The sequence below is a fragment of the Agelaius phoeniceus genome, chromosome 3 (genome assembly GCF_051311805.1).
Source record: "Agelaius phoeniceus isolate bAgePho1 chromosome 3, bAgePho1.hap1, whole genome shotgun sequence".
NCBI classification, from domain to species: Eukaryota; Metazoa; Chordata; class Aves; order Passeriformes; family Icteridae; genus Agelaius; species Agelaius phoeniceus.
The window spans coordinates 82,197,324-82,215,936 of NC_135267.1; the positions used below are offsets into that span (position 1 = coordinate 82,197,324).

The following is an 18,613-nucleotide window of genomic DNA, read 5'->3' on the forward strand; positions in this document are numbered from 1 at the left end:
AAAATCCCAACTTATAGTAAACACACTTCATAGTATCACCAGTGCAAGCATAGGTTGTCACTTGAAGGCAACATAAGGATATCTGGGGTAGCCTGAACTGAAACCTTTTTCATCCTAATAATGAAATGGTAACAATAATCTCTAGTTGTTTTACAGTTATAATTAGATGCTTATATTTTTGTCTCACAGTGAATCTTTAAAAGCCCATATGGGCATTATATGAGACTTCACTTACCAGAGGCTGATTTCTTGGTCCACTGGATTGTCACTTGAGAATTAAGCCTGCTGAAAATCGAGTACCCTGGCATACTTATTGCACAACAATATCCAATTCTGGGCATTTTGTTGATTCTTTGAAACAGCAAGTTCCACTATTGTGTTTCAAAATAGCTGTTAGTTTCCCTTCTCTTATCTTTCTTCTTCCCTCTTATGACATAAATTGAAGGCAGGCAAACTTAGATAATAATAAAACTTTTTATGTATCTCTTCGAACAAAAACAAACCATCTGTTTGAAGGAAGCTTTACTATTACTTTTTTGGTTTTCACCAGTGATTTTATTTACTTACTTTCATTACATTACAGTTTGTCTTATCATATAAAAAGAATACAGCTTATTCTCTTTCTTCTTATATATTCCTTTCCTTTGCTCCCTGAAAAGTATTTTTCATACATGCTACATTTCTCTTGCAGATGCATCTTTTGCCACTGTGAACAGACAACTTTTAAGGTTCAAAATCCCCTTTGAATGTCAGAAAAAGCAGTCTGCTCAGCCCTAAACCAGGTTCCTAAGGGTTCATAGAACCAGTAGGATAAAGAAATGAAGGCAGAGACCTGGAATGCCTGTGGCATTAATAATGAAATATGGTGGTTTTCACCTCTGGATTACTGATTCAAAATGAAAGTTGCTACCCTGTGATCGTTATTCAGTGACCCATATGAAATGTGTGGATGACCTCCATCTACTTCCCAGTAGATATCTGTCTGTCTTGCAAAGGTTAGTGCTCCAGTTAGTAGTTTCAAAAGAGGTTGACAACTGTTCTTGCCACTGCTATTGTAAATTTTTGGTCTGTGTAGTTTCACTTTCTGGCTTTGCTGGTCTGGAACTTTGTTGGAGCGCGAGATTGATTTCAAAAACAACAAAAGGTTGTGAAACCACATGCTAACTTGGATGGCATAAGGAAATCTGCTTCTGTGGAAGCAGAGCTTCTGTGATATGATTTTATTCGCCTTGGTCTGATGTTCTTATCCATCACAACACCTGTTTCAGTAACTTTGAAAGACTTCAGAAGCTTCTCATTACACAGTCAACAGCTCAACAGGGATTAGCACTTCAGTTCCTTTGATATAATCACTAAACTGCAGTATGCAGACCATGATAGAACTACCAATATTTGTGAAAACTGGAGGAACAAACCCCTGAGACCTCATGAAATTTACACATTTGACTGAGTAAAGAACCTAAAATCACATCCAAGATTCTCCAGTATAGAGCCTGAAGGAAATTTCTGTCAGAATATTTTCAGAGAATGGATATTCATGAGTGCCTACATACACCCATTACACTCACAAGCACGTGGAAAAATGTGTTCAAAATACCACTGAAGTCTTCAGGAAACCTCCCATTAGATTCAATGGACTTCAAGGCAGACTGAGATACAGCACTGGGACCCCTGTAAGTCCCTTCTGCATGAGTGGTCTACATGGCCCCAGCTGCATGAGACACTTGCAATGGCACAGGAGAGAGCCAGTCTGCTGGACCAGCCACTTACACATGACATATTAATTAATTATTTTTGTTCCTGTGATGCCAGGATACTTTGTTCTCTTCTTAGAAAACAGACCAGTAAACCTCCACAAAAAAAAAAATGTGTTTGGTGATCAAAGGATGGATTGTTTCTTTCTTTTTCTGGCTGAAAGAAAAAGATGAGTGATGGGTCTACAGGTCTGATTAAATATTATATTCATTTTTCCCAAGAAAAGCAGGGTCATCCTACTACAGAAATATTCATATCAGCTCAGTGCTGCTAACACACTTGGACACACCACATTAACCCAAGATTGTACCAGTGCTTCTTTCCTTGACATTCATCTCAACTACTATCACAGGCAATTTGCATCTCCACTAGAATGCAAGTTCTTAAACCCACACTTAGACCTCTCTCCCATTTAGTCTCAAGACACTTACCCAGAAGCTGATCAGCAGGTTATGATGACAACAAAAGGAGGAAATCCAGCAGTCCCAAGGGCAAAACCTTAACAGGATTTTATAGAAGATTTCAGAGAGTAAGTAGTAGATAAGAAACAAGAACTGCAAGTGATATGGTTTGGAAACAAAATATTCAAAAAACAAATTTAATAAATAATTAAATCTTACAGACTGGTGGCATCTGGTAAGTGACTTTTATGGTAAGAGATGATTTCTCAAATATCAGCAAGATTATAGGGCTTTAATCCTTTCATTTGAGGAATAATTCTTCAGTCTATTTCATGTCTGAATTTATTAAACATTTGTGATTTTGATTAATTTTGATTGCAAGTGGGCACACTCTCTGGATGAATTAATATTTAATTAGGATGATTTCAGCAAGAGGGAAGATGAATTTCCTCCTTCTCCTTACAAAAAAAAAAAAAAGACATCCAGCAAAAGGTGCAGCCAAAATTAAATTTGATTCAGGCTGAGCATTACAGTTAGAGAGTGAATGTATTCTGCTATTACCACCTTCTCCTATAAGCATGTCTTGAAAGACAAGGATTGCAAGAAGGATTTAAAACACTGTACATTTTAGGTCAATTCTTCTTTAAAAATTATTGATGAAGCTCAATAGGAAGGGTCACACAGGGTCAGTGACATTAAAAAATTGATGTGGGATGCCTGTCCTGCTGAGCAGAGGACTCCAATACTCCCAGGGATGTAATGGTAGGATGGTTAAAGATGGTTAAAGATTTTCTATTTCCTCATTTCTCATACTACAAATTATGAATGTTTTGTCAAGACTGCAGACATGTCCACATTTACAGAAATAGCTTATATTTCTTCTTTTCTGAGCTGGCGGAAGAAATATACCTCTGTGTAGGAAAACTGAAGGAAATATCTACTATAGCTGCAGAGCAAAATAATAAATGCAATCCTGGCAAGCTGTTCAATTTATTTATTATCATGATTAACAGACATTGTATTTGCAGCCATTTGTCCTTTTCCCAGGAAAGGTAATCCAGCCCTGGAAAAGAGAGATAATACATTTCGTTGAACTACTAATTCATTTCAGATAATCATGGTAATTGATGTGTTCCAAAATGTTATCTTGAAAATGGGATTGAGTACATTCCATTACAAAAAATTAAGCAGGACAGTCTGAGTAGAAAATACCATACAGAAAATTATATTCTAAACACAGTGTAACATCCAATTGTATCTACAAGACTTTTTCCTTCTTTCCTCAGTGTTTCACCAAACCTTCATTCCCTAGTCTAAAGGCAAAGTATTTTTGCCTCATTAAAGGTCCATCATGATATTTGCTTAACCAAAATTCAAAAGCAACATTTGCTTTACATCTTGCCTTCAATATTACAGAAAAGTACCATTATTACTTCAGTTACCCACATGTAGGAGACTGGAATGTTAATGGACAATGACTCAAACAATCAGCCACTGGAAAAAGCAGTGGGTGCTTTGCTGATCACCTACAAGATCATGGCCCAGGTGAGGAGGCTGTGAGCACCAGAGGAGGACTACCACAAATCAACCTTAGTTTAGCAAGAAGCTGGATTTTGATCCAAACAAGCAAAAAAAATAGTCTACAATATTTCCAACTGTCTGCTTTTCTGTCTGAATATTTTCCCAAATAATTGACCATTACCAAAGTTATACAATAGTTTTCCAACTATCCAACCACTCTTTTATACAGCTGGCAAATCTACTTCTCCAAAAGTGATGAGCAACCCTTTTGGCTCCCATGAATTTGAAAAATAGAATTTCTGAAATTTCAGATTTCTTCTCCTTCTCACTATTTTCATATTCTCTATGCATATTGTATGAATCTGCTTATTTATTGTTTGTTTTGTAACATTCTCATCAAACATCACTTTGTTTACTCTATGCTCTTTCTCATTTAATTCTTGTTGCTAGTTATTTGCTTGCAGCACAAATCCTCTGATTTAATTTCTATGCCCTCATTAGACATCTTTATTGAAAATGAACACATGCAGCTGATTGGGACTACTTCCATCATTTGGAATTTTCAATTTCTTTCTCCTTGTCACTTTTCTTTCTCATTTTAGACTGCATGTATTTTTTCTATTAGCTTTATTTTTTTCTGCAAGCATCTACAGAGCACACATACCACCTTATTTTTTTTTCTTTTCTCTATTTTAAATACTTGATAGCTTAAATTTTCATCTCAAATGTCTTCTAAACTCACAACAGCAGAAGATTCAGCTTCTTCTATTAAGCTTTCTTTGAACTGTGTGGTTTTTAAACAATGTCCTGGTAATTTTAATTTCCTTCTATATCTCCAAAGCTTTATCACAGGGTTCATATCTGAGAAATCCTACTTGAAAACATAATGAACATTCCTAAAATATTCTTCTATTCTATTTCTAAAATATTCCTCTTTTCCTTAACCCTGCATATAATACCAACCAGACTGTGTAATTCATTAAAAATAAAGGGACTCTATCTGTCTACATCTTCTATTTAACTCCGTATAAGCCTCTGGAACCAAAAATTAACAACCAAAACTTCACTGGACATCATCTTGAGCAACCTGTTCATGTTGCATCTGATTTGAGTGGGGAGTTGGAACAAATATCCTCTTAAGGACCCTTCTCACCTAAATTGTTCTGTGACACCATAAGTCTCTGGATGCACCACATATATCATCCCAATACTTCATCCTCCATAACATTTTAGAGGGTTTTCTTCAAATCTAAAGTAAACCTGATTTGATGCAATTTTTTTTCTGTCATTAATTAGCAATGCAGAAAACTCTTCAGCTTCCATAGTGAAATATTGTCTTATATAGTTAAATTTCTAGATTTTCCTTTATAAATTTTGTATCATTTTTATGGTCTGTTATGCTGTTTATCTGCCCCTTCCCTAAAAAGAAGGTCCCATTGTCCCACACTAATTAAAGTGGGGAAATTTTGATCCATGTTGTGCATCCTCTTTACTATGTTTAAATCTAGATCATAATACTTTATAATGCTTATGAGAGTGTTAAAAAAGCAGTACTAAAATACAGATTTCTTATTTTTTTTTGTTTCCTGTTCTAGATATTATGCTGGTTACCTTTTCAAGGAAGGAAATTAAATTGTTTTGATGGAATTTTTTTTAAAAAACCTATAACAGCACTTTTTACCATTTAATAATCTCCTGATTTTTTAAAATGCAAATTAATTAGTTATTTGTTTCTAAATTGTCTCTGGGGCCTCATTTTTTGAGTGTTAGCCCTTTCCTATTTTTAAAGATAGCATATTGCCTTCACTCATCTGTCAGGGAATTCACAAGTTCAAAGGATTCTTGAGTTCCCACACGCTTCAGAAATCCCAGGTATTTCTCCTAATGACAGTGCACTCTCTAAAGCTACCTTGCAAGCCTCTGAAAAGTGGCCATAAGCACATTGAGGATATAATGCAGTCAGAACAGCACCCTGCATTCCAAACTATGATTTCTTAATGAGCTGACTGCTGCTGTACTTGCCACAGGATTCATGCATAATTAATTCCAATTCATTTTACCAATTAACCACCTTCCTAATGTTTGCATAGAGTTACTGGAAACAGTCTTGCTTTCTTCCACCATGAATTCTTTCTTAGATGCTTGTTTTAGCCTCATTGCTTACAACATCATTTCATATTAGATAAATACATTATGTTTGTTCTAGGTTAGGAGTCATTATAGCATTACACCCGTGCTGCATTATTGATGTGCACAAAACTGCAATGTAATGCTGTATTGAACAGAAATGAAAGTGCAGTCATCCTATGTTGGGGGAAAAGGGTAGCCTTGACTATTAATATTTTCAAGGTGGTGAAAATATTTTAGACCGGCAGAGTTCTAAATGTAAGCTTTATTTCCATTGGGTATACATGTGTTTGAGTACCAATTTTTTTTTATATACTCAACTCTTTCTTTGACCATCCAGTAATTTGGGACTAATCTTGATTGCTTTTTAATTTCTCTATTATTTATAATCACTTGAGGCTTAACCTAGAAAGCTATACATCTAATTTCAAGCATATCATTGATCCCATCAGCATTTCTTATTTTAGGAAAAAATTAAGTCCTTTTTTAGCCTGAGACAAGGCTAAAATGATGTGGATTTTAGCCATTGTTGCCAGAAATTGCATTCTTTGACATTCAGTACTTTGAATTGAGTTCTAGTGCTGTGGGCTTGGTTACATAAGTCATGAGGTTTTACTTCAATTTGAATGAATGACAAAACTGTGGGCTTGCATAGCAATGAATGGGGCCATTTGCAATTTCTTTCAGTCTCATCTGAGGAATGTTATGAAAACTGGCCTCCAAAAAATAGTAAAACTCCCACTGGCTTCACTGTTGTTAGGATTTTATCTCTGATTCCCCAAAGAGACTCGATTCCTCAAAAAGTTTTAAAAATAACTTTAAAATTTTTTTCATATTGGAAAAGCAGTGAAATTATTTGGGAATTGAAGAAAATGTATTAAATCAAGTTTTCCCTTTTGAATGGAGATGTCATGAACTCCTTATCAAGGACTGATAAGGAGTAAAGATTGCTATTCTAGGTTTCATTTCTTGGGACAAGGTCTCTGTTTAACACAAAATTAAAGCATTGAGCGTGGTTTTGTAGTAGAAAATAATTCTCGTGGAAATGAAAAACATTTTTCTGTTTCTTAATTGGTGACTTTAAACTAAGTTGCAACAAAACTGGGACCTTTAATATATCCATCCTGTAAGGAGGAAAAAATAACAACCAGAAACCTCTGACCTGAATGCTAATTGACAAGAATACTGTTTGCCTATTGATGTTTTGTTTAATAAACTGGTGTGCTAGACACATGTATTTAAAGTTCAGGTTTAATTAAAAGATAAGACTAAGCAGCAGCTTGGCAAGAGGATAAGGGAAAGTGTTGAATTCTTTGTTTCTGTTGACAAAGCAGCTGCTATTTTTTCTTTTTAATTAATCTTAATGTCAGATCAAGAAACTGCTTTCATAATTTTGGTGCATTTAATGAGTTACTCAAGTTAGTACTCAGGCAATTATCCTTCCTCATCTGATACTTTTATGAAGTTAAATATTGCAGGTCCCAGTATGCTTGGATTTGTAAAAAGCTGCTTTCCCTATATATATTATAGTAGAAAAACCTTATCTTCCAGACTTAAACTATCTTCATCAGTCAGAAAGCAGAGGTTAAAAGCTAAAGTGTAGGAAGCTGAGCAAGTGATTAGCTTCTTAGAGGGCAACACTTGGAAACATTATCTTTGTACAGCAAGTCTTAGAATGCAGGAAAATGCTTTCAAATATATTAGTTCAGAGGGCAAAAACATTTATAGCATGCCATGAGATTGTAAAAGTGGACATAACTCTTCCAGTGGCATTAAAGTTCTGTATTTTTATCTGAAGAACAGCTGGCTCTGGTTACTTCTTGTGAATGACCTTCATAAAACAAGTGTCAAGGGAAAAGAGAGCAGATTCTCTTTATTTTTCAAATGCAGTAGCATGTGAAAATTCAATGAAAGATGAAAATCCCATTGTTATTGGCACTGGAAAATTGACTGAGAAGATATTCTTGTGGAAAGGAGCTGAAACAACTGGATACGAACTTACACTTAAAAGATAAGCGAGGAAACAGACATGAGGCTGCACTGGGGAACACAGGAATGAAGACACATCAAAGCTGGTGTCTTGCTATGTTAATAACTATGTGGAAAAAATCAGAGGAGTCATTCAGGTGTCAGAACTTATGAAACCTATAACCTGGTTTTCACATAGCATAAGCTGATATCAGTTCCTTTCCAGCTTTACTAATCTCTTAACAAATGTCATGTCGACAGCTGTCATTACAGATGCTCAGAAAGCAAGACATTTTACTAAAAATGAGAAGAGCAGAAGTAGACAGATAAGTCAACAAGTCAGCCTGTTGCAGGGTGTATGTCTAGATTCAGTGTGAATCTAGACATGTGAATGTGTGAATTGCAAAATGCATTTTCTTTGAAAAAAATATCAGCTTTTCCAGTAAAGTCTGAGACCTCACTATTAGTTGAAAGACATTTAGGCAACATCCCCCATCAATAACAGCACTGACTTGAACTTAGACTATCTGCATCTCAAGTAGTGACTGGAGACACAAAGTAATTTTATACTTTTCTATTCACATACGTGACCAGAAATTTCTTGGACAGAAAAGCACCTTATAACAAAGACATTCTCAAAAATTATGCTGTTTTCTTAAATTAAAAAAAAAAAAAACAAGAAGAAGAAAAAGAGAAAGAAAAAAATATTTTCAGTATTTCAAACTAGCTCAAAGTGAGACTTGCTGCACAGACCACATTTTTGAGAACCCCTGATACCAGCAAGGTGAGCACAGGTACATGTTTTGGGGATTGCTTCCTACAGTGTTGCATTGGAATAGAAGAACCACATAGATGTTAAAGTTTTATTCTTCTCTTTCCCTTTCTTATTACAGAGCCTTGTCTTTACATCAGGCTTCTGATATAGCTGTGCATGAATGAGGTCATGTGCACCAGTTTCCTTTGTGGATACAGGACTTAGTTCCCTTTCTCTAATTCATCACACTTGAAAAGTAACTTCTGCTATCTGCACAAACTGGGACTTGGACAACTTTCCCTTAGATGCCCCTCTACTCACTTGTGATAGGCAAAGCCAAAGAGTGGAAAGATAAATGATTCCAGTAGAAGGAGTAGATGTCCTAAAACTCTAAGAAGGCAAAATCAATTTAAGCATTTTTTTGACAGCAGTTGGTTACAAGCAGATGCTTTGGAAAGAGGACAAACAGGAAATTTGTGCTAAATTACTTTCCTTGAATGCATTCCTGGGTTCCAACTATTTTCACTTCAGGGACGTAGTGGTCTAGAATTTAGCAAACAACTTCAGTGAAACCTCTTCCGTATCTGACCTTCACTGGGAAATACATACCCTTTTTACTAGGAAGCTGCAGTAACCAGGAAGTGAATATTAAAGTTACACCTGTTCCTGGAGCTGACCAAAATATTAAGGGCTATCTTCATCTTTGCAAGCTGCAATATAAAAATCAGTAATGTGTTTGCTAAAGCTGCTTGCCAGCTCTACCAATATGTAGATGCTCACACAAGCCGTTCTACTGAGGATAACAGAAATAGAAACAACTTCAGTCTTCCAATTCTTGTCTGGAATTTTCCATGACTAGAAGAATCCTTAGTGATTTACTATCAACCCTAATGCACAAAACTCCAAAAACTACCTCCAGATTGGAAGTATCTAAAAGGATGAAAGGCCTTAGACACATTAAATTCAAAGCTTTCTTTCAAAGTCAGCCAAGCACGTAAATGTACCCCCTTTAGTGCCTGTCCTAAAATGCCAAGTGTCATGAGCTACCTCTTTATGGACTCTTGTCCCTTCTCTTTGGTGTTCCATAATTGCTGAAGATGTACCGGTTGCTCTACAAGAGGGACAGCTGTCAGACTAATTCTCCTCCTTCTCAACTGATGCCAGTCTGGCAGAATGACCACGTTCGTGGGGAAACCATTAACAAAAAGAAGCTGTTAATTAAGGCACGTAGCAAAAAGAGCAAGAGTGCAACAATCAGAACACATTTCCTGTAACATTTGTCAAGCAGGCAACTTAGTAGCCCTGGGCCATATTATGCCACACCTTGTTCAACAGAAGTCCCCACCGACTTCAAATGTAGCTGTTTTGAAAAACTGACAGCAAGACAAATCCCCCGATACATTTGTGCTAAGTTTTAATGCAGAAACTTTTTTTAAAAGTTGAAGGAAACACCCAATCACACTGCAGCATCTCAAGGAACTCACTCTGCCGGGAAAGGCAATAAATATAGAAGCAACTTTTTAAATACCATAAAGCTATACTAGAAAAAATAATCTTTTAACCTTGAAGACTATTTACGAGTACTTTGTCACATGCTTACATATTACAAAACTATATTATTTTCATAAAGTCTTTGGCAATACAAAAGAATACTCTGCAACTATGTTAGCTTAATGACATTTACCCACAAGCTGATGGAGCATTCGGATGTTTCATAGGTGTCACTGTCAAAAAGAAGCAAAGATTAAGGGAAGTAATCACAATTATTTTTGCTTTTATGAAGGTATAGTTTTTTCACAGTAGCTATAAATATCCCCTTATCATGATGATCAAAGAGGTAAAATTGGTTTATTACCTACTGCTAAACTTTCTTGCTGCTGCTACTTGGCTTGGTTAAAAAAAATGCCTGTCTTTTCTGTTATGCCTTGCACAGCACCTCTAACTCATGAATTACAATCTCTCCTTATTCCTTCAATTTTCAAGGTCACAAGAAGGAATCAGAACCCATGGCACATTGCCTTTGCAGTCCCCATCACCCCCTCCTCTCCCTGTGCAAGGGTGACCAATGCTGCAGCTCCTGTAAACTCCTTCACCAGCTGCACTCTTGCCCTGCTCTGTCTTCTTTCCTTGGGGACAAACACTGCTCTTCTTCAGCACAAACCTGGGTCCCACCAGCCTTTCTGCCAGCACCAACCCATCCAGCCTATGAACATGAACCTGAGCTTCTGTGTGGATGCAGACAAATTATAAATTATGTAAGCGTACATTAACAAAAGAATTTTTTTAAAAACCAAAACAGCAAAACTCCTATGTAAATACTGCATTCCTTATTCCTCTCATCCTGCAAGCAAGATGACATTTATTTAAATCTTACATATTCATGACTTTTGTATCTAGCTAGAATATTCTAGAGCTGTTAGACTTCATCTTTCTGAGCTGGAGTCCTGTCACTGCCTTTAATGGTGCAGAAGAGACACATCCAGTGAAAAGGATCTATGAGAAGCCCCAGTAAAGATCAGGCCAGCAAGAGAAAGCCTGCCATGATCCTGTGTTGATGGTGTCAGCAGGACCATTGAAGTGAGAAGCACAAAATTTTTCTTTGATGACAAGCACCATTAAAATTTTCCCTCACAGGCCTCCCCAGGCTCTGACACATAAGGGGCTGTGACAGCTACATCAATCAGCTCCTGCAGATCCTGAGGAAACCAGCCATCCACACACAATATCCAACATGGTACCAGCCTCAGGGGCTGTATCAGGCAGCTAATATTGCACTTCTTGATGTATAAGGTCCAATATATGAAGCTTTTCTCAGATTTCTACTCCCAGATGCCAAAATTACCTAGCAAAAAATCTGACGCCATTTTTACCCTCTCAGCTGTTTCCAGGGCAAACTGTTAATCTTCTGTCAAGCTTACTTCCTGTTTCTAAGTTTATCTCAGCAGCTAATCCCTTGACTGGCCCTGTTGCACTCAAGTTGTGCGCTCTTTTAGCCACAAAGATTAAGGGAAGGGAACACAGGATCATACCCTGGTCCGTGAACTGGCAGAGGAAGTCTGGAGCTGCATTCAGTCCATTTTGCCTTCAAACAGTGCCCACCATGGCCAGATGCTCCAGGACAAAAGATGTGGAGCGGCTCACCTGACACAGATGTGACAACTTGGGTGCTGGGTCTGACTCACCAGCAAGCAGGAAGTCCAAATTTTCCTGGTTCCAGGTAATGCATTTAGACAGATGCAGGGAACATAATTCGGTCTTTAAAAATAAAATGCTGCTTACTTGACCTTAAGTAAGTGCTCTCCTGCGTAGAGCACTTACCAAAATATGGTAAAAATTAATTTATCAAGGCAAAGGAATTTGTTGGAATGGTTGACCTTAAGTTACTGCTCTCCTGCGTAGAATGGTTCTGCAATAGCACCAAAATATGGTAAAAATTAATTTATCAAGGCAAAGGAATTTGTTGGAATGGTTGACACAAAAGTGCCTGTGCAAGGCTCAGAGAATACTTGTATGAGCATATATTACTGTAAGATTAAGTCAAAACTTATTAATATGCTCTCATTTGTCAGGGAAAGCAAAAATCTTTTGCTTTTGTCAATGTTTTAAAGTTTTCATTTCTAGCTCTACTGTCTGTGTATAAACAATGAATATACTGTCATACTTGGTGCCACAGGATCAAAACTCGTTATATTTATAGGCAAATCCAATAACATTTTTTAAATCTCTAAAGCACTGCTCACAGAAACAAGAAAATCTATAAAAGGACATAATTTTTTACATGCTACAATACTCATCTTGGAAAAGTATTGCCACAAGACATCATTATGTCAGCAAGTCTAGGAGAGCTATATAAAGCCATTCAACCTGCATAATAAAACTACTATCTCCATGTTTATTTAGAAAAAAATATAGACATTTTTGGCCTAGAGACAAGTGATAGAAAAGCTGAATAAACTATTTTCATAGCTCAAATGAAAATAATAACTAGAAGCAGAAGGTTAGGGGGTTTAATTTGTTTTTTTCAAGGTTTAGTGAATTTTTTCATCCAAATAACTTAGCCATACAGCACACATAGCTTCCCTGACCTGAGCTGTTGATATCAATAGATATTCACAAATTCAAGTTTACATGGGTGAAATATAGTTGTAAAATAATTGCATTTTTAAAAGGTTAAACATTTTAATCTCACATTTTCAAAATGCCCCTTTGTTTGAAAGTGATAAAAACCCACAATCTTTTCTCTGAATTTGATCTGGTTTTTGAGCTAAACTGAAAAATTAATTCTACTTTTTTAGATTTTTAAGGCAGTTTAAAATATGTTAGTTAAGCACAGTTAACTTTGATATTATTTCACTTTGAAGAAGTGGTATTGATCAGGTCAGTATTGCACTAATCACATTTAATGTGGCAATTCCCACATTCCTCCAGAAATTAGGGCACTTGAGCAATTCTCTTTGCAGTCATCCCAATCATAACTGTTACAGACACGACACATGAGTGAGTGCAATCACCTCCTCACATCTATGTTCCATTCCATTGTAACTTCAAAGAGAATGGGGCATACCACTGTTTGTCACTGCACTTGTCCATGAATACAATCATGTTTGTACATAGGTGCAAACAAAAAATCCTTGTTCTGCTTTGTTTTTCCAGAGGCATGACAATGACCTCTAACAGACTCGGTGCAGGGCACAGAGCAGCATTACTCCAAGTAAGAGCAGAGCTGCTGGGTGCTAGGAAGTGCTGATGTAGCATCAGCATTTCTGTTATCTGTGGCTCCCAGAGAGCCCTGTAATTCACTCACCTTCCCCAGCTGCACCATCTGAGCACACAGGGAGCTTATGTCTGGGGGGAGATCTGTGTTTGTTCAATGATCATGTGTTTGCCAAGTGATAGGCAATGGTATCTCCAGCAGCCCTGCTGCCTGTCACTGTCTATTTCTAGACTGAAGAATAATATGGATAGGAAACTCAGCATCCTTAGCAGATTGCCACTTAAAATTATTTGTGTATCAGCCTTCCTTCAATAGCAAAGAGTATTTGATGACTTTGTGCTTCTGAACTCCAGGCCTTCATGGTGCTCAAGTATTTTATACAAAATATACAAGTATTTTATATAAAATAAGTACCATTTTTTCAACTAACAAAAGCCCAGTGGTTTTAGTCCTATTTTGTTTGGGATATACCTTATCACATGAATTTCATGAAAGCGAGCATGGAAATATCTTGTCCTGCTTGGATTTTCAATAAACTTAGAGAAGAGACAGCGAATTTCCTTCTTACTGCCATTTCTAACTTGTATTCAAACACACACCCATACACACATACACCCCTCAAATAAATATATTTTGTATAGCCATCCACTGTTTATCCTTGTAATTCCTACACTCTCTGTAAAGAGATTCAGAGGAAGAAGTGCTCCCGCAACAACAAAAAATAAGTGGAAACTTGTTTGGTTTTCTTCCTCATTAATTATTCAGCAACAAAATCTCATTTGTTGGCAGGTTACAGTAAAGATAACAACCTTCTGCAGCCTGGCATGGGGAGGAGAATCATGCTCCCCAGTGTTGAAAGGCATTTTCTGCCACTGGTCTAGTTCTGTATGACAAGGCATGTGTCTTTACAAATGGAGCCTAGTCCTAGGACACTGGAATATGCTCCCTAATGTGATTCAGTCACAAAAATCTACTAATCCAAAAATATTTTGCTAAGAACTCAGTTCCTCAAGGTGAATCAGGCAGCCTAGAATTTAACAATTATATTTTAAAATATCAATCTGGGGAGGAAATTTAACATTAAATTAATAAAATTAATAAAAAAGATGTATTCATTTCTGCAACTAACATGCCCCGTGAGTGACTGCTTAATGAGGTCAGGGGTGTTCAGCTCGGCACTAAAATAATGGGACAGGCTTACAATATTATACAGAGCCCTGGCACAGGCAGAGGCACACATTTCCCTCTTCTCCAGATCACAGTAAATCCTGGCTGCCCTCAGCCAAGTAATTCCATTTCTCCACTGTCCCTTTCTCTGGACCATTGCCCATGATTTCTTTAGCCTGGCAAATCCCTGGGGCAAGGGTTGTCTATTATGACATATTTGGATGGTAGCAATTCCAGTGGGCCTGAAAGGGATCTCTACACACTAACAAGTACAAATGAATAACAACAGAACAAGAATGCTGTCTTTTCTTAAAGCATGTTAAATCCCTTTTTCTATTCCTAGATGTTTCACAGTGCTTAATGAGCATGTGAGAAAAAGCCACAAAAGGACATTGCTTTGAAAGCAAATGCTTGCTTGCAATTTTGTATGGGTAACTGAACTATTTTTTCATGTTCAAGTTCAGTAAGTAAAGACTTGGCTACTTCATATTTGAAAAAAAAATCTTTCTGAACATGCACAAAGCCTGTCAGCCTGAAAAATTGCAAAAAACTGGCCAAAGGAAAACAAAAAGTCCGCAGACAATTGTTGAAGGAGACCTGTAGAGGACATATGCAAAAGGCTTCAACAAATGTGTTGGGATCAAGGACTGGGGAATACAGATACCTTCAGACAGGTTAAGAATCTGCATGTCAAAAAGGCAACCTAATAATATTCTCATAAAACACTGCAAGGTTTATAGAGCTGTGCTAACTGACATAATAGGATCCCTTTCTTTTTAGTCTGTGATATCAATTCAGCTTCTCTGGCACCTCTGTACTCTCTCTAGAATAGACCTACTGAGACTAAAAGCAGACCTGAGTGCTTTGCCTCTTGTGCTGATAATGCTGCTGCAACGCCCACGAAAAGCTGATATCAACACCATCATACAGGAGGGAGATAACCACAGTCAAAATGAACAGTGCCTGTATCACCTGCTGATTTAGATCTAGCATCCCAAGGAAGCAGAAACCCAGCTGACTAAAAAAGGAGATGGATGGTTATGCGATGTGGGACACGCTTCACTAGATCTGATGCTCATCTGGAGACTCTCTCTGTGTAAATCAAACCTGATGCCAGCTCTTGCTTCCCTTTTTATTAAGATATAAACAATGTAAAGAAAAAACAAGTTTCCTAGTTCATATGGAGGCAAATAGAAACCAATGTTAACAGAGAAAAGTAAATGTTTCTATTGCCTGGTTTCAATGTCTAACATTGATTCCTCCCAAAAAAATACAGATTTGAATCAATTCCATACTTATGAGCATGATGCTGAATTGCAAGAGGATAATTTAGTGCACTGCTTCTCATTAGGATTAAGCATAATATAGACTCCTCCAATTCTGCACTCTCCTAATTAGACAGTCCACAGACTGCCTATATACATGGCATATGCAATTCCTCCTGGAGCCAGATAAAGAAAAGTACCTAGAGACTGATCCTTATCCTTTAAGCAGAAGTTTTTTGGCATCATTCTGACTTTTATATCACACTGCAAAAATACAAAAGTCAGGAGCCCAGAAAACAGTTTGTACTTTTTTATTACCCTACTCAGTACTATCTACATTCTCTACACACCAGTCACGCTTGGTGGGAGTTATAGAGCTAGCTTCTCTTTGGTCCTTTGAATATTTCCCCAGAGCTGACAGCCAAAAGCTTCATTTTGAACATCTGGAACAGTAAAAGTAAAAAACAGCAGCAGCACCACCAAATTCTGTGTATCAGCAGTGAATGCTTTCTTTCTCTCAGCAGCATTTTGTGCTGTGCAGCACTAAATGCTTCAGCTGAGAGTATTATAGTCATGTGAGTGTGTTGACATGCCCTCTGTGAAAGTTCCCAGAAGCACCATCTACCACCAGTCATACTTGAAGCAGAAAGTGTCTCTAAGCTTTGTGCCTACCTACCTAATCAAAATAGAAATATCAGATCATTGAGAAGAAACCTTTTGTCATTCTTCTATTTCTTCTAATCAGCTATCTTTATTGTAACTACCAACAACATTTCAGAGGAAAGATATTAAAAGTTACAGCAATATCCTAGGGACGTTATAATCAAAATTAGAGAAGGCACATTAGCGGATGGCAGGCACACAAAGATGTGGAAAATGGGAAAAGACTGTTAAGCCTTGTGCATGAGAGCATGAGTTCCTTACAGTGTGTTTGGCATTCAAAGGAATTTCTTTCAAAGACAGCAGTTAGCATGTCTTCCTACACTTGTGGTTTTAGGCCACGCATTGGAAAGGTTTATGAAATAATTGCACATTTTAAAGCAAACAAATCCACCTAAGGAGGTGCTCAAAGATGAGCTGGGGACTGCCACACCACCCCTCCATGGGAGGGTTTCTAAAGGTGACAAAGATGACAAGAGGCTTAGAGCAAAAGCCAGCACTACCCAGTATTTCAGCTTTGCTTTGAGTGACACAAGAGGGCAGCCCTTGAGCCTCCTCTCAGACTGACAGAGCCCAGCCAGTTGCACACCCCGTGTGAGCCAGGGTTTGACTCCTTCAGGCACACACACAAACACAAAGAACAGAGCCAGGCATGAACATTCCTGTTCACTTTCCAGGATGGACAGCCAGGAGCCAGCTCAGACCTGCAAACTCTGCCAAAGCAGCAGTAGATAAACGCTTGGGCACAGCATCTCACAAATGGAGCTCCACAACTTCCAGAGCAGAGCTGGCTGGATTTTGGCTGGCTCAAAGAGTGGACAGGGAAGCTTACAGCTGTCTGTGCCCATCTGTTTAGACATGCCTTAAAAGCCCAGCAGAAGCTTGGGCCATCAACACCAGCTGAAAAGCATGTCCTAAATTTAGGGCATTAAAACAATTTGGCAGAACAAATACAACTATTAGGCACCAACACAGATTCTGCACCAAAATTGTGGAAACACCTCCAGTTTATGACATGTTAAATTATAGGCTAACTTGTCAAATTAGTTTTAAACTCTGAGGGGAACAAATTCTGACAAGAAAAATAAACAAAGAGAAAAACAGTTTGCCAGAATTAAAGAAACCTTCAGCACCAAGCATTCAATAGTAATGGGAAAGCAGTGTTACTATGACTACTGACAGCCAAGTAATAATATCTCACCCTCAAAACAACAGTGAACATCATCTATGTTTCTACCTAGACTATTCAGGACTAAGGGGAAAACACCAGAACAACCTCAGGTTCCCCTGCTTCCTGTGCTCTAAGACATGAACTGCAACAGGAGAACAAGATGTAATCTGTGTCAAAAATATCCTTCTAGATGAAATGCTCATTGAAATCAAATGTCTACCCATTCCATTATTTTTCCCTTTTTTTTTTTTTTTTTTGCCTCCCTCCCACTGTATAAGCAATCTGAACAAGTAACCAGAATATCTTTAATAGAAGTGGTTTTATGGCTTCCCCCTCTGTCCTGCTACTGAGCTGTACTCACAGGGAAGGTCTGGAAGGAGCAAGGAGAGCTGAGTGTTGTGCTGTGTGGCAGCTTGTGTCATGGAATGCTGGGCATTTAGAGGAGAAGCCAGGCTACCTGCTGCCCAGTGGATGCTGAACAGCACAGCTCTAGGCACACACACACAACCAGCCAAGATAAAGGCCTTAGCAGAGACTTGGCAAATTTTGTGACAGCTGAGTGACAGCTGAAGTAAAACCAGATTGCTAATAACAGCACAGAAAACCATATGGAGGACTGGACATGTAAATATTATTCATGTGCATGCTACAGTAAGTCAGTAGAACTAATGCAGGGAAAAAAATACGCTGTGGTGACTTCAGGCTCAAAACTAAATTGTGGTATTTCAGGATTCTGCATTTCTTCCTTCTAGCTTCAGCATTCCTCTTTCACTATCCCTGCTTAGAAACTGAAGGCTGCTTCTGTATCTCAAGAGATAGTCACAATAATCCACAGTAAATTAAATTATCTATACCTATAGATGTAATGCACACCCTCTGTATTTTGGCATCACGTAGATGTTGCAAGTACAGTAGGATTAAATCAGTTAAATCAGTATTTCAATAACTTGAACAAGAAATCAATAGGGAAAAGAAAATAACAGAAGAAAACAAATCCCTCTGAATCTCTAAGATTGTTACATGGATCAGCAGTTGTCATGTTAACTAAAATTCCTCCCACATTCCTTTGACCTTGTCCTAACTTCCACAAAGCTTCTAATGTTAAATGCC

General features: G+C 37.7%; 1 long non-coding RNA gene across 1 annotated transcript in view; it reads right to left on the reverse strand.

The window, feature by feature from the left end:
• Positions 1–17,930, reverse strand: part of LOC143693728 (uncharacterized) — a 30,393-nt gene extending 12,463 nt beyond the window's left edge. The window contains exon 1 of the long non-coding RNA XR_013181668.1: positions 17,865–17,930. This is a non-coding gene — a long non-coding RNA (uncharacterized LOC143693728). The remainder of the gene's footprint in view (positions 1–17,864) is intronic.
• Between the last annotated feature and the right edge of the window lie 683 nt (positions 17,931–18,613).